This window comes from Oryctolagus cuniculus, chromosome 10 (genome assembly GCF_964237555.1).
Source record: "Oryctolagus cuniculus chromosome 10, mOryCun1.1, whole genome shotgun sequence".
Classification (NCBI taxonomy): domain Eukaryota; kingdom Metazoa; phylum Chordata; class Mammalia; order Lagomorpha; family Leporidae; genus Oryctolagus; species Oryctolagus cuniculus.
Window position 1 is genome coordinate 119,089,514 of NC_091441.1, and position 17,526 is coordinate 119,107,039.

The window sequence follows — 17,526 nt, forward strand, 5'->3', positions numbered from 1 at the left end:
TTTTGAAAAAAATAAAAGAAAAAAAAGAATCCATATGGGGCTTTCTCATTGAGTTTTTTATTCCATGTTTCCATTATGAAAACAGACTGGTGGAACTTTGACGAGTTCCCCTTCAATCCTGTTGGTCAGACCTAAGCACTCGTTGGTGTGAAAACCAATGGCAGTGCTGTTAAGCTGTTCTAGGTTTTTATTCTCATATAGCTCTGCTTCAACGTTTACCCTGTGCTAAACAGTGTGACAATGCTAGCTGATACCTCTGGCTTTTAAATTTGCCCACCATCCCTATTAAGTAGATGTGAACTCACTTCAGAAGTAACAAACAACTAGAGCAACGATGATCTGTATTCTGCATTGGTACATCTCAAACTATTTGCTGGAAAATATATGACTTTTATTTTAAATTTTCCATACAGCTATTGAGCATGACAGAAAACATTAAAAACCAGTCCTAATAAAAGAAAACTATATAGACAGGACTGGTGTTGTGGTGTAGTGGGTTAAGCTGCAACCTACAATGCCCAGCAACCCATATAGGAGAACAGCTTTGAGTCCCAGTTGCTCCACTTCAAATCCAGCTCCCTGCTAATGTTCCCGGGCAAGCAACAGATGATGGCCCAAGTGTGTGGGCCACATCCATCCACTTAGGAGACCCAGATGAAGCTCCAGGCTCCTGGGTTAAATTGGGACCAGCACTGGCCATCGTGGCCACTTGGGAAGGAACCAAAAGATTGAAGATATCTCTGCCTCTCCCTTCTGTAACTTTGCATTTATATATATATAAATATACATATTTATATATGTTACATCTATGTTTATTACATGCACATATAAATACGATTTGTTTATATATACATGCAAAATATAGTACCCCTTTCTGTTGCTAACAAGATTCCACAGGTATAAAATTACTATCAAATTTCTGCAAGAGTGTGCAGTGAAGCTTAAGTTCGATATTTATATTGTTCCTAGAACAGTGGCACAAACAATTCCCAGACTGGCAGAAATCCATGGAACAGGGCCCTTCTCTATACACAAGTCTTCGGGGAGCAGTGTTTTTCCCACTGCAACCCACAGAGAAAATTTCCCCTCCTACCTCCTCCTGGTGAGCTCAGCACGCCTTACGGTTCACCCTCCATGAACTGAAGCCTGTGCTGACGTCTACAGTCATCAGCAACCATGCATCTCAGTTCCCCGCTCCCCACGAGGTCAGCTCCAGGCAAGCTCTTCCTTGGCTAGGCCTCACGGTCCCTGGCTACCGCATTTGAATATTGACAGCACCAGCTCCACCATGTGTCACTGACACAACGCATGCAGAATGAATGACTTTGTGTGCATCAGAAACACTCAGGCATTTGCTGCTGCTCTTATTAACGAACGCCACAAAATCGTCTTCAGCCTAACCTCTTTCCTTATCCTCTTACAAGATGAGGGGTCTTCAAAAAGTTGGCGGAAATGCACGTTAGTGACAAAAAAATATGCATGATTTTACTTTCTCAACAACATAAATTTATCTTCTAATTCCTCCTTTCCAAGCTCTAGATGATGTCCCCTCATTCAGAGATCTTTGTTTGATCTATGAATCCCAACTGCGTGCTGACCTTGGGCTTTCTGCTTCATTTCATATTCCTCCCTGATTTTTTTTTTCTTTGACAGGCAGAGTGGACAGTGAGAGAGAGAGAGACAAAGAGAAAGGTCTTCCTTTGCCGTTGGTTCACCCTCCAACGGCCGCCGCGGCCGGCGAGCTGCGGCCGGTGCACCGTGCCGATCCGATGGCAGGAGCCAGGTGCTTCTCCTGGTCTCCCATGGGGTGCAGGGCCCAAGCACTTGGGCCATCCTCCACTGCACTCCCTGGCCACAGCAGAGAGCTGGCCTGGAAGAGGGGCAACCAGGACATAATCCGGTGCCCCGACTGGGTCTAGAACCCGGTGTGCCGGCACCACAAGGCGGAGGATTAGCCTACTGAGCCGGGGCGCCGGCTCTCCCTGATTTTTAGAACCCACCAGAAAGCAAACATTTATGGGATGTTTTATTTCCATGAGATCCTCGTCCCACCTCCCCCAGAATAGCCAGGCGGCTCGACTCTGAGGCCGTGCCCGTACTTGGTACACACAGGCATGGAGATCGGGACTGCATAGCGACCTTCCATCTGCAGCTGTGAACATGCTAAACAGATCTGTCAGCACTTAGTCCAGTCACAAAGGCCAGTCAAACCTGACATTTTACCATCAACTCTCTACTGGCCCATGGGTCTTATAAAGCCTGCAAAGTCTGGGTCTGACCCTGCCGAAGTAATCCCGAGCAGGCCTGGAAAGTCAGTACATGAAGAGTGGGCTCATTTGTGATAATTCTGTATGTCCTGCAGATGAGGTTAGATTCCAATGACCCCTGGCAGAAAAAGCGTATCCCCACCCTGCACACATGAGTCTCATGGAACTCATCCAACTAACCCAGCCTGGTTTCCATCTCGCAAATCAAACTTGAGATTCAACAACCAAAGGGCAATCAAAGAATTCTTCAGATCGGACCTGAAAAATCAACTGTTAGGGGAAGATTTAATTCTTTTCTTCAAAGACAGTCCACCTGTCTGTATCACTAAGTCTCATGGCTTCCAGGTAGCAAGTGGATTCATCAGACACCCTGAGTTCCCATTCACTTTCAAGGACTTCACTGAGTGTGTGGAGACTTTGTGTTGCCATCACTAAAAAGCACCTGTTTCGACAAGATAACAGGTATGGCAAAGGCGGAATTATTTTGAGAGGTAAGAAGTAAGGTACTCAGAGTGTTTTCTTTGTATCCCGAGAGTCTGTTTTATCACTGCGTCAGTTTGAGAGCATCCTTCCCATGCTGACCATGTTCTCTATGTACTTGTCCTTAACATGAAAGCAGTGCCACATGACCATTCTTGTAAAAAAACAAATGACAGCTCTTCTGTAGCCCGTGGAATCATACCAAAGCCTATCCTACTCTCACTAGGTTCATTAACTATCTTTAAGCTGAGACAACAGAAGACTTGTAAATTTCTACTTTTGAATCCATAAATCCTTCCACATTATTCACAAAAGTGATCACAAGCATGCACACAGAGTACTGTTCTGTACTCTGATAAGAAGTTACTTGGGGGGGCCGGAGCTTTGGTGCAGTGGGTTAACGCCCTGGCCTGAAATGTCAGCATCCCATGTGGGCTCCAGTTCGAGTCCCAGCTGCTCCACTTCAGATCCAGCTCTCTGCTATGGCCTGGGAAAGCAGTAGAAGATGGTCCAGGTCCTTGGGCTCTTGCACCTATGTGGGAGACCTGGAAGAAGCTCCTGGCTCCTGGCTTCAGATGGGCACAGCTCCAGCCGTTGTGGCCAACTGGGGAGTGAACCAGCTGATGGAAGCTTGCTCTGTGTGTGTGTGTGTGTGTGTGTGCAACTCTGACTTTCAAATAAATAAATAAATCTTTAAAAAATTCAGACTCCAGCCAGAATGGTGTAACAAGAAAACAGAGTTCCCTCACACGAAGAAACACAATGTAAAATCCCAAAAACAAACATCCACAGCATTGCTATTAATATCCTTCTGCAGACATGAAGGGTTGGGAGGAGTTTCAGAAAACCTGAGTGAGGTCTTTAGAGATGCCTTATCCAAAATCAGGCATGGGGAACTTTTTTTCTGTCAAGGGCCATTGGATATTTGTAGTGTCATTGAGGCACTGTGGAAAAATTATCAACTTAAAAATTGCCCTGCTGTGGATTCACTGAATTTCAAGTCTTGCCTGCAGTTGCCTTGGCAGAACTGAAGCAAATGATTTCATGGGCCTTACACAGCGCGTGGGCGGACACTCCCACCCCTGCTGGATCAAAGAGAAACTGACAATAACTGAGCAAAAATACCGAGGCCTCAGCTGTGTCCCACGCGCTTTCCAGCCCCGTAGAGAGACGTTGACGTTGGGATGCCAGCAGAGCAGAGCAGGAAGAGATTACGCCCCCACACCACGCCCACCCCCAGCACATGCTGCCACTCATTCCTACATGAAAACCTGACCTCAACAAGAACTGGACACGCCACTGTCACCCGCCATGGTCCAGAGCTACCCTGGGCAACGGGACCAATGCACCCTGTGAATCTATCCGCAGAGATGGAGACATACTTCCTGCTGCCTGCCAGTTGTCATAGTAACAGTGGAACTGCACTGAACATTTCACTCAAGCATTTTTTCTCTTTGGTAGACAGTTCTTTCAGGTTAAGGAATACCAAGTAAATATTAAATATTACTATAAATCAGTAGTAATGCTTATAGGTGCCAACGGCATTTGTTCCCCCAGGATTTCAACACTAATATTACCAACCAGTTTTTCATAGAAGGCATCTTCTAAAAATACTAGTGGATACTCAAAATCATACTTGATACAACAGCTCTCCAGACAGCCAATCTGCTTTGACTCCAAATCCATAAATACTTCACATACTCACTAAAGTCTTCCCTAGGTTTGTGCTTCCTTCCGTGACATAACTCCCTCTGCTCCTGGTCAGGGATGCACAGGTCATCCCTTCAACACAGCTCACTCTGATGCCACAACAGGGGTTGTCAAAGCAGGAGGCAATGTGCAGGAAGTGGGGTCGGATTTAAAAAATGGAGATCTTGTCCTAGAGCCCATCCTGTGTACTTATATACACACATAGGTGTGTGTGTGTGTGTATGGAGGGAGAGGGAGGGGGAGAGGGAGGGGGAGAGGGAGGGGGACCTTTGCTCCCAGTTTGGGAGGATGAAGGCCTGAGGTCAGGCAGTCCCATGTGTTTGACCTTCCGTGTTTGCCTTCGTCAGTGCACATCAGCTGTGCCTGTGAAAATGGTGGTTAACTCAGCACACGTTAAAGACTCCAGAAACTGGGGAGGGGCCAGATTTGCTCTTGAGCAATGAGTCAGTCTTCTGAGAACAAACCTACTCCCCAGCCACCCACCCTACCCTGTGACACCAGCATTCACCCCTAATTGAGGGTGGCCGTGACCCAGTCATCTCTCTGGAGGCCCCACCACTTACAGATCCTCCCGCTCATCAGTAGCATTAAGCTGGAACCAGCTCTCCAGCACATGAGACACAGCCAAGCCAAGCCACAGCTGGGGCTCACTCGCTACTCAACAGCAGGCACAGATCCTGGGCACATCAAACCCACCACATCTCCCAAGGCATGATGGTCCTTTCAGTGGGGACTAATGGTAAAAGGAAAATGCCACCTACTTCATTATCAACTTTTCCAGGTCCTTTGTAGACTAAACTACCCCCAGATGTGGAGAGGAACCTGAAACCAAGTACCTGGGCACAGATAAACAGGTTCAGTTAAGTATCAAACAGAAAGGAGCTGCCATCCCTGGACAAGCCTCATTCACAAGGCACTGACTGTCTGGCTTTGTTCACTCCAACTAGGAGGCTAAGGTTTGCTCAGGACAAGTGCAGCCTCTTTTTGCATACAGCATGAACACTGTGTCTCACCAGGGGATTAAAAAAACAGAAAGCCCTCAGCACTCCTGGAAAGCAAAGACTTCAAGAATAATTTAGCAAAAGTAGTCAAGAAGAAAGGACTGTTTTTAATGAAGTTGAACTCGTTGACCGTCGCTGAGTTGAATGCTATAAAAGGATTCTTGGAAATGTGTCTTTGGTAAATCAGTGAGCTTCTAGCTCCTATTTGATACACAGAGTGTGCATTAGCTCTCTCTGCAGTTCCTGCTTCCTCCTCTCGATCATGTTGCTTCGCAGTATCACACGGCTGAACAAAACCAACTGACAGCGCAAGGGCATTTGAACTCCCTGAAGGCACGGATTCCTATGGGAAGGGGGAAAGGTCAGACAGACCTGCTTGATATCGCTTGCTTCCTCATAGTGGCTTTTAAAGATTTATTTATTTGAAAGTCAGAGTTACACAGAGCTAGGAGAGGCAGAGAGAGAGAGTGTGAGTCTTCCATCCAATGGTTCACTCCCCAACTGGCAGCAACGGCCAGAGCTGGGCCAATCCGAAGCCAGGAGCCAGGAGCCTCTTCCATGTCTCCCACGTGGGTGCAGGAGCCCAAGGACTTGAGCCATCTTCTACGGCTTCCCAGGCCATAGCGGAGAGCTGGATCGGAAGTGGAGCAGCCGGCTCTCAAACCAGTGCCCATATGGGATGCTGGTGCTTCAAGCCAGGGCATTAACCCACTGCGCCACAGTGCTGGCCCCCTCATAATGGTTTTTTAAAGAACTCTTTGGCATAGGCTATTATTTCCTTCAAACCAACAGTAATAATAATAATAATAATAATAATTAATGATAATAAAATCCTTCCTGAAAATCCATTTTCTAGGGGCTCACATTCCAAGTGTTTGTAGACTACTGCCACATTTTTCTGCAGTGAAGACTACTCAATAAAAATGAATTTATTAGCAGCAAGTTTCCATTTTTACCATTCCTTTAGAAATATACAAATGCCCCGTAAGGAGGAAAGGTGTCAGCCAGAGGAACACAAATGTTGACACTACGCCATCTAGCCAGATCAGCTCTCATTTTCTGCAGCTGCCTGGAGAACTCTACACCAAGTGTGCTTTGGAAGCCAGCTCACTGACAAGCTATTTTCCACATTCTGAGTGAGACTTGGAGGACATCCATGTTTGAGTGGGCATGAGGATGTGTTCCCTCCTCTCAGGTCTCTGGGAAGTCACACCTCAACCGTGCAAAGGAGAATGCTGGGCGAACTCACCTTGCATCACCCTCAGGATGTCCTCTTCCTCCTCCTCTTTCTCTGGGGAAACTGAATACTTTGATTTTACTGGCTGTGAAGTTCTTGTAAGCAACTAGGCTACCTCAGCAGTAGGGGGTAACTTATCTCTTATAGCCAGACACTGTCATCAGTCTTCATTGGCTTTGTGCGTCCATAACAATGTTTGAGAAAACTCCTCCCCAAAGCATATGTTCTTGGTCACAAATAATTTCCTGAGTCTGATAAGGCACGGGGGTGGACATTCCCCACCCCTGCTAGATCACAGAGGAACTGACAATAACTGAGCAATACCAGAGGGCTCAGTTGTGACATACACGCTTTCCAGCTTCGTGGAGACTTCAGGATGCCAACAGAGCACAGTGCTCCCACATCACACCCTACATCCTACATCCTACATGAAGACATGTCCTCCCCAAGCACTGGACATGCCACTGTCACCTGCTGCGACCCAGGGTCACCATGGGGAATGGGACAACAAAAGTGGTTGTTTCTTCAGAAAGCTATATTCTTGATGACACTGCTAATCCCACAGTACAGAAATCCATAAGGACAAGGTTATACAACCAGAAGATCAAATGTCCCTGGCCACCATGTATACACCTGTCAATCAATACAAACATTGAGAACTTTCTCTAAAAATCACATGAAGCTGCTGGATTGTTGGACACAGCAGGATCAGCCAGCCCTGTTAGATATTCTCCAGGTCCCCTGCCATGCCTCATGGTCTCCTTGCTCTGTTCCCTTGATAGCCAAGTTCTAAGGACTGTGTCAGCCTGAGTCTCTTATAAGGCACTGGAAGATTTGGGAAAAAGGAGGACAAAGCAAAGGGTGGGGAATTCATCCCCTAGTTTTGCCCGCCCCCCGGACTGCATGCAGGTTGGCAGTGACAGTGTGTCTCTATGAAGGCTACAGCTCCAGTAGGGTGGCCCTCTCTGACCACCACAGTCCTCACCTGTTTTTTTTTTTTTTTTATTTGACAGGTAGAGTTAGACAGTGAGAGAGACAGAGAGAAAGGTCTTCCTTCCATTGGTTCACCCCCAAAATGGCCACTAAGGCCGGCACTGCACCGATCCGAAGCCAGGAGCCAGGTGGCCAGCACTTGGGCCATCCTCCACTGCCTTCCCAGGCCACAGCAGAGAGCTGGACTGGAAGAAGGGCTAGCGGGACAGAACCCAGTGCCCCAACCAGAACTAGAACCCAATGTGCCGGGGCCACAGGTGGAGGATTAGCCTAGTGAGTCGCAGCGCTGACCCTACCTGTTCTGCTAACATATCCTTCACTTTTGCCTTCAGCCCAGAAACACCCACATCCCTGTCTTGCCACAGCCGTGAGCGCCACACTGACCCTCCACACTGTCTTTTAAAATGCCTGAAACTTGTCAATAATTTCAACATCAAAGGGTCTTTATTCATCCCTTTGACTGTGCCATTTCTTTCTTCCAAGGTACTCCAGATGGATATACACCCCAACACCATGAGAACAAGCATTAGGCTGATACTGCTCACTTATCTGCCTTGTAGAAAGGCCATGCATTCAGTCTGAAGTCCATTGAGAAAAGTGGAGCTAAGAGATGAAGAAACAGATAGCTACCTATGAAGTGTTTTGTAGTGCTGGCTATAGTCATGCCCGAAGCCAAAGAAACCCCTAAGCTCTCCAGTTGTGTGCCTTAATACAGTTTCATTTTCTTTGGGTTTCTGACACCTGAAACAGAAAAGAGAGGAATATTTTCTATTATGGACTACATGAATGCTCCAAATACCATATTCTGCAAACATCAAGAAAAATCATTTATAAGAAAAACTGGATTGAGGTCAGAGCATTCAAAACCTATGCAACTGATTCTATCAAGATAATGCTAATATCCTTTCACTCCACTTTAACTAAGAGACCAATTTCCACTGCATATCAGCCACAATAAATGATGATAAAAAAAACACACTCATGGCCAACATGGGGTCTTGTAAAAGATTGTGAAAGGTTGCGTGCAGTTGGGGAACAGGTTTCCGCCATTAGCAGTGAAGTCTATCCTGTGTTTCAACTACTCACAGACCCTTGACGGACTGAAAAAGAAAGTGTATGAACCAATGTGACTTCTGTATGATGCTAACATCACTACCCTACTGCTAAGCATCATGATTTAATTGACACTGTAGAAGCGCATGCTGTACCTGAACAGACTGGGATCATGGAGAGCTATCCTTTTTCCTTTTCTCACTATTCCACTCAAAAAAGGCACACTTGCTACATTTATTCCATTAGTAATTGATTGAAGTAGCTGAACCCATCCGACTCTGGTTTTCATTTCCATGCCATCTTCCAGTTTCACATGGTGGGTCATAAAGGCTTCTTGTTTCAGTATCACAATTTCCTTATCTTTATATATCATGAATTATCCCAAATCCTTCCACTTCTTTTTCTAAAGAGTTGTTTATTTGAATGAGAGGTAGAGAGGAAAAGAGGAAGAGAGGGGCAGAGGGGGGGGTAGAGAGAGAGAGAGAGAGAGAGAAAGATCTATCATCTACTGGCACACTCCCCCAATGGTCACAACAGCCAGGGATGGACCACACCAAAGCAAGGAACCAGGAACCCCTGTGGGTCTGCCAATTGTATGGCAGGGGCCTAAGTACTTGGGTCGTCTTTCACTGCTCTCCCAAGCACATTAGCAGGGAACTGGATCAGAAGCATAATACATGTGACTCAAGCTGGCGTCATAAGGAATGCTGGTGTCGTCAGCAATGGCTTACTGTTGTGCCACAACACCCATCTCACCTTCCAATTCGTATTGTTATTAAACCTGAGGACAGAAGTTGTTCTAAGCAGTTTTCCTGAATAGCTGACTGGAGTGTGGAATGACGTCAGTATCCTGCGTTAACAGAGGGGTCTTTTAAAGTAGTTCCGCACTAGACACTGATGTATCATGGCATCAACTCCCTATCTCTGAGTATTCCTCTCCTTCTTCCTCAATCTACACCCTGTTTCTGAGCCTCTTTGCTGTCAGACATAGCCTCGCAACTGAATTCTAATCAACATTCTTTGCACATAGGTGACATGTGAGCTTTGCAGTGTTTGCCCAGGAACCTTCCTTCTCATCTCCTACCTCTCTCTTCCCCTTGACTCTTAGCCACCTTCCAACAAACAGAATCATGCATGAAAAATGGCAGATTCTTTGTCGATAAAGTCTCCTTCCCTCATACCAATTTTTACCCTACATGAATTAGCAATACATTTCCATTGCATTAAGCCAAAGAGATTTCTGAACTTGTCTGTTATTGCAGGTTGAGCTGCCTCAACTAGGTTGAAGGTAATCTGAACTGTTCATGGGAAAAATGAGTTAAGCTTATTTTGGTGTGGAACATTTTGAGATCAGTACATGTTTTTCCATTATACACTTTCCATAGACTTTTTGAAGACCTCTCTGTCCATCACTTCCAGAAACTTTTGCACCAAAATGCATTCTTTATTTCCACTTGCCTTGAGTTTTCTGATGCACCCTCATGCAGTAAGTTTCTGCAAGATGTTACACAGGGTCTGATTAAAGAACTGCAGTTCAGATGTGGGAGAAATAGGGGCATTTATCTATCCTTGTATTGCTTTTCAGGTAACAGAGCACTCAAGTGGAATAGGAAGTTATGTAGATTCTATTCTGACAATGAGTTTTACGTACTTACCGATGACTTTCTTTACTTGGTATGCATTTAATCTAAGACATAGATGGTCATAGGATCATAAACCTACTCAAATTATTTCACATCCAAGAGATTACTTTAAGGGACATATATTTTATCAAATTCATGAGCAAGAGCATGAGCTTTGTACAAAGAAATGAGGCTTTTTGAGGAACTGAGCCATCGACGGCCTCTGAAGTAGAGCTGGTCTCTTGTTACTGCTGTCTTTGAGTATCCAACACATTCTTTCTGAATTACTACGAATGTCATCTGCTTTATCATCACCAAAAAAATCATCACATCATGTAAGAGCAGTTTCTGAGTTCAGATTACAGAGTAAAATGAGTGGCTATGAATAGATCTGATAATATTAAAATAATCTCCAAATTGGTGGAGACGTTTGTAATAAATACCATGTCTTGATTGTGCCTTGCATTCCAACCAGACTGTCTGCTAGACCGACTACTCCTCCCTGGAGATGGCTGGGTCCCAAAACCACACGCGTGTACCTGGGAGTATCTTCAGGACAGGCAACAGTGAGCGTGTTTACAACCCAACCGTAGATAGCTTCACTGACTTCAGTGGCCCTTTCCTGACTCTACTTCTCTAAGTGGTTTTCTGCAATGTGACTTTCTGGTGTCTATCACAACACCACCAGTGGGAATGAACTATCTCCATGAGCAGTCATTATTCCTTTCAACTGCAGATTGTAGTGTAGTTCTTCCTGAAAAAATAGCCAAGGATAAACTATTCCTCTTCTCAAGCCATTCCCCAATGAAGAGGCAGAGATAAGACAGACCAATTGCAAAACTCAATCTCTTAGGCTCTAGGGCAATTACACATTTATTGGTGACAACCACCCAGTATCAGTAGGGGTCTTTTCAATTTGTGCATCAAGTAATGACTTAACCAAGGTTAGATATGGGAAAAGGCAGCCAGAAAGTAATCTGAAAATCAGTTCTACTTGGAATTCCCTATTGCTAATTATCACTACCATGGTACACCTTCATTTAATCCATTCTTTGAGTTATTTTTCTTACAAATGGCAAAAGTAATTGGCGCAATCAAAGTCCTGACTTCCAAGGGTCACATCTTCCACTTCTATGCATTTATTTTTAATGCCTACCTTGGCACATGGACTGTATTTCTTAGCTAACTCATGCTGATTCTCTCTTCTTAGAATGAAACTCCCCCTTTGTCATGGCTCCATACTTTTGCATTCATTTGCAGATATGTGCTCCCAAGTTTGATCCTGAGCTCCATCTGCTAAGCTGCTGTAGGGTCTCCTGGTTGTCCTTTGAAAAGATACAAACTCTCCAGTGTACAGCTTCGTTCAGTCCATGAAATACCTGTTGCTGGATTTCCATGTGTGCTGTCTTGCGTCATCTCAGATCTTCATACTCTGAGCAACCCAGGCTGATCTTCACTGTACTAATTGTTTAAATATTCCCAAACTCATCTCTCTTCAGGAACTTCCTTTTTGTCAACTGACTAAATAATGGGTGGGGTGGACTGGGGATGGAGAGAGGAGGATGGAATGTCTTACCTTGTATTTTGCAAGGTCTAATTCAAACACAGCTCTGACAATAATACTAACTCACTTAATAGCTGGAGTGGAGCAGAGAGGAACAGTGTACACAGCTGTTTATTTTTAATCCTACCCTGGAGAACTCCTAACAAAGTCATACAACCCCCAACTCTGAAGAGAAACAAAATACATACTTTCCCTCTACCAACCAAACTTAAATCAGGCTACTTGAGCTTCTCGGCTTTAGCTGACTTGCATTAAGATTCCATGGAAAAATATATTTTTCTGAAAGGTTTGGGGGAGGTAATGAAAGAGGCTGTATATGCAAAGTAGTTCTGCTTCTCCATGTCTAAGTTTTCACTTATCCTGTATCCAGAGTCACTGTTCCTCGTTAAATTCGCATTTTCTTTTCTCTGCTGAGGCATCTCTCATTTGTCTACCGAGCTCTTCCAATGAAGGAAGACCAACATTTTAGGCTTTGATTCTTTGCTATCACAATTTCCAGCTCTTAATCAAGATGCATGATAGCAACATTACAGATTATGATCATATCCAGGTGTGAATACAACATAGCATATGCGGAAGTTCAGGCACGTTGCCACCTCTTTTCCTCACGTAGAATTCAGGGGAATGTTTTCATTGTACCTCCTATGTGTTCAGTGTAGAACACATCAGTCATGAACTACGAACAACAACTGCTGAGTTGTGTCATGAAGACTGCCAGGACCAGCCGCACAGCCGTGCTTCAGGGAGGGTGACTATCACGACCCAGTCAATCCCTACAGAAGGAATGCACCTGTATCATGCTGAATTTTCACACACAGCCTTCCTGGGATTTATCTCAGTTCATCCCAATCTTAACATGAAGGATGTGCTCTTCAGTGGTCTGCCTACCTGTAAGTGTTTCCATGAAAGCCCATCCAACGATGTCTGCACTAAATAATAGTGACTTTCAAATAAAGCTTAAAGGCCGTTCAATTACACTCAGAGCGATTGCACAGGAAAAGCTCACACAGTTAATAAGCAGTGTGTTCTACCCATCAGTCACCGGTTTGACAACATGACTGTGATAGGGGATGATGCCATTCACAGAGATGGGGAAATTGCTGCAGAGATCAACAATGCGATGCAACAGAAATCTCAACACAGGCTTCCAAGATGCTCCTGTATCTGGCCCTGCACTATTTGTCTATGCTTTTCTACTCTTAACAAAAACAAGGGTATTTCCTAACTGACAAGCCCAAGAAAACATATCCAGGCAGTAAACAAAATCCTTTTTTGTGTGTGTGGGATAGGACTAATCCAAAAAAGCCATTTGAGTCAGCATATACAGCAAACAATCAGAATGACTTTATTTGATTGTATGTATCACTTCCATAAGATGAATTAGACGTGTGTTTATTGTCTATGGGTCACTCTGGTCCTTTCACTGTGAAGGGAGATGGCTAGGGCCACACGCTGCCCTGCACTGTAGTTGACAAAGACAGAAAAGAGAAAGGAGGTAGCAAAGATTCATCTCCTTCTTATCAACTTGTCCCTACACTGACTTGTCCTTTTTGTTCCTCCTCCTCCTCCACACCTGAAGACTGTCATGTTGTCCTATTCAAATGACAAGGAGGTACTAGAGCAATTAAGGTGGCATGGTGCAAGCAAGCCTACTCTGGTAGTTCACACACAAACACCACCAAGCAAGCACCCATCTTGGGCCACATGTTTGCTGTCTTGAGGCACTGAAGCAGACTCTTGGAAAAAGAATCCAAAGCCTCTCCAGTTACTCAACAGTGTTAGCTCCAGGAGACGGGAACAGAGTCCAGGTGGAAAGCCGACCGGCCTCTTAGGGTCTGCTTTCTAGGGTGCAAAAGTGATTGGGACAGTTGAAGAGCCTGACTTCCAAGGATCACCCTTCCCACTCCGTTGTATTCAGGAAATCATATAGGAGACAGGAACAAACTGGTGCTAGTCTTCTGCTTCAGTGTGTTCCCTGTGCCCGCTAAGAAGTGTGTGCTACTCTGCCCGTAATGCTTATACCAAGGACTGCAGACGAGGTGGCTTATGCATCACACAGTATGGAAGCTGCAAGGTTTAAGACCACAGCGCCAGCAGATTGAACGGGATGAGGGCCGATTTCCCAGTGCACAGGCACCTCTGTGCCGGGTCCTCTTAGGCAGTCTCCCTCTCTAGGTTCTCTTGAGTCCTTTGATTGCAGTAATAAGGCTTAGCCCCCAGGACTTCCATCTGCTAACACAAGCACATAACAGACCTTAGGTACGGAGTTCAAATTCTAACACCCAAGCTTCATGATACACAAGCGTGTAGACCACACCAGACCCAAAATAAACTATTTCAGACACAATGACGGTGGCTTTCAAGACCCCAACCACCCTTTGTAGAAGGCTCAGCACTAGTGACAGTCAACAGCAACATGAGCCAATCTTGCCCTCTTCTGAGTCGTAATCATCTTTTTTTTTTTTTTTTTTGACAGGCAGAGTGGACAGTGAGTGAGAGAGAGAGAGAGAGAGAGAGAGAGAAAGGTCTTCCTTTTTACCGTTGGTTCACCCTCCAATGGCTGCCGCAGCCGGCACACCACGCTGATCCGAAGGCAGGAGCCAGGTGCTTCTCCTGGTCTCCCATGGGGTGTAGGGCCCAAGCACTTGGGCCATCCTCCACTGCACTCCCTGGCCACAGCAGAGAGCTGGCCTGGAAGAGGGGCAACCGGGACAGAATCCGGCGCCCCGACCGGGACTAGAAACTGGTGTGCTGGCGCCGCAAGGCATAGGATTAGCCTATTGAGCCACGGCGCTGGCCAATCATCTTGTCTTAAGGTCAAAGGACTGAGTGGGAAGTTTTATTAAAATCCTCCCAGATACAAGACCTACAGACTAAACAATAGTGGGAAATAAAAGTGAGGGAAACACCATGTAAGAAGAAGTAGTTAATATTGGCTTTTTAGGTTCATCTCATTGAAAACTTGTGATTTAAAACAAATAAAAACCAAAAATCTGAAGCAGCCATTTGGCCTACTGGTTTATCAGTGTATCAGAGACCTAACTCCTGCCAACTGGCCATTCCTCAAATAAGTTTTTCAAAAACCTCAATAAAGATAAAAATCTGTTTTTCAATCATGAAGGATTCACTTTGTGGTACTAAAAATATGTATTAATAAAACACCAGGAAATAAAAATAAACCCTAACCAAATCAACAGTGATACTACCAAAACCCCAAGAGGATCTCAGGTATCTAAAAGCATCAAGTCACAGCTCATCCCCATCCACAGAACAAAACATAGCCAACTTTTTCCGAGCATAAATATTCGATATTCATCAATGTAATATTCTACATTAACCAAAGAAGTGAGGCAGAGAAAACTCTGGCAGACTCTCTGTGCTAAAAGTCTCCAGTTGTGCTGTGCATACAAGATAAAGCTACAATAAAAATTATTTAGCACAGACTGGCCAGGATGATAGAACTTCAAGGAGCTGGTCTTATAGAATGGTGTAGCCTAGAGAACGAAAAATCTAACATGACCAATCATTTCAGAAACACCAACAGACTCAGTGTGTGGACTTCAATAAAAGGCTGTGTGAACTCACACATGCTAAAAAGCTGCGCGCGTCACACACACAGAAGTTAAAGTATCAGCGATGCCCCTGGTTCAGATTAGCCTATCAAAAATTCAGCGGACTGAATAAGGTCACGAGGGAAAACTGCTCAAACGCTAACATAAAGTCACAGGCCACATAAAACATTTCCTGTTCACCTGCTCGATGGATCCATTACCCTTCTGGCAGAACAACTGTCCAATCGTAACTGAAGCAGTGGAGACCAAGTTACTAGGACACAGTAGAGACGCTACAGCACAATGTGGGGTACATCGCATTACATCACCCACCCCCAAATCCTCAGCCTCACTTTCTCCAGCCGCAAAACTAGACTTGGAGATGGACACTGTGGTGCCGCAGGTAAACCCTCTGCTTGGGACACCCACATCCCTCATCAAGTCCCGCCGGCTTCGCTTCTTATCCAGTTCCCTGCTAATCTGCCCGAGAGGCAGTGGATGAGGGTTCAAGTATGTGAGTTCCTGCCACCCACAGAGCCCCTGGCTCCTGGGCTCAGCCTGGTCCAGGCCACCTTTTGTGGCCATCTGCGGAGTGAACCAGTGGATGGCGAATCTATCAATCACCCTGCTTTTCAAATAGACATTAAGAAGAAACAACTAAAATTTGAAAATTATTTAAGAGATCAGTTCCTCCGACTCACATGAAGGTGTCCTCAGCCTGGTCAATTCAGGCCATTCCTTCCCCAGAAATACGGTGTTTTTTTTTTTTTTTTCTTTGCAAAATGTGGTCATCTACCACAATTTAATTTTGAAGAAACATTCCATTTGCTGGCAAGGCAGCCCTTGGGAATTTTTATGTGTGACATTAGAATATTATAGGATGTACAAAACTAGTCCCCTAATACAGAACAAGTAAACTGAGCCCCCAGTCAGACTGCCCAAGTAACCCCCGCCCTGCTCTGGGTCTCTGAATGCGAAGGGACCTCCATAAAACAAAAGATATGTATAAATACAGGGGTAAACAGATTTCAGAGGTAATAGCACAATTATCATAATTAAACAAACTTACCAAACATCCCCTAGAGCTGAGTGTCCAAGAAGCCTTCATTTGCATAGAAATCATCCATATGTTAATTGAGAATCTTTCCTGTCTACTCCTTCCAAGGAGATTCCTGGGCATCTCTCAGGGGCAGCACTGTGCTGCCGGAGCTTTGGAGCTGTCCTGCTTATTTATTTATTTATTTACTCATGAGTGAAGCGTTTCAAACCAGTCTTGAAATGAACCTTATTGAAACTCTTCGTATTTTCAGTCATTCTTACCATATGTAGAGACCTACCCTGCAAAGTCCAAATGAGAGTGCTTAATTGTACTGCAGCATCATTCAGAGAACCGAATTAGATAAGAAAATGCCATTTTCACACCCTTAAAACTAATAAGGACATTGATGGAGTCTTCAGCAAAATCAAGCACTAAATTATAGCATGAATGTAATGAAGGCATTCAAACCCAAGTTAATGATGTGATAAAACATGGCACTATTTTTAGGAGAAAAATACGTAAGGTTTTTCTCTTAATTATCTCACTCTTTGAAAACAAGCATAAAAAAACAACCAATTCTCTACAAAAGGAGGTAGTAGATACAAGGGGATATTTGTGGGAGGAAGGGGAAGGAGGTTGGGGAAGGGAACTAGGAGAGTTGTGGGAGGCCTGGGAAGGGGAGGGGCAAGAGGGAGGGAGGAAAAGGTAGGGGGGACAGGAGTGTGGGAGGGGTGAGAGTAGAGGAAAGCATGGGGACAGGTAGCAGGGAAAACCACAAATGTGCATTTGGCCTAAGCAATAAGGAACCAGTAGGAGGACACTGAGGTTGAGGCAAACTCCTCCCCAGAACACTGAGGGTTGCAGAGTCAACGGCAGGGGCCCTACAGGGCAACTTGATGCCTTCTGTTTGCCTACAGCCCAGAGCAAAGGGCCTCTTCGCACCACTCCAGTTCCCAGCTGGGAGGCTACTGAGACTTCCGTCCTCTGAGGCCACCTCCCCACACTGCCT

The 17,526-nt window shown here is 45.1% G+C and overlaps 1 protein-coding gene and 1 long non-coding RNA gene across 6 annotated transcripts in view; both read right to left on the reverse strand.

Annotated features, from left to right (window-relative positions):
• The window catches only part of GRM7 (glutamate metabotropic receptor 7), an 826,769-nt gene that overhangs the window by 632,006 nt on the left and 177,237 nt on the right, over positions 1 to 17,526 (reverse strand). The window lies entirely within an intron of this gene.
• LOC127487208 (uncharacterized) overlaps positions 1 to 17,526 on the reverse strand; it is a 54,510-nt gene that overhangs the window by 27,422 nt on the left and 9,562 nt on the right. The window contains exon 2 of the long non-coding RNA XR_007913807.2: positions 1 to 17,511. This exon is cut by the window's left edge and continues 27,422 nt beyond it. This is a non-coding gene — a long non-coding RNA (uncharacterized lncRNA). The remainder of the gene's footprint in view (positions 17,512 to 17,526) is intronic.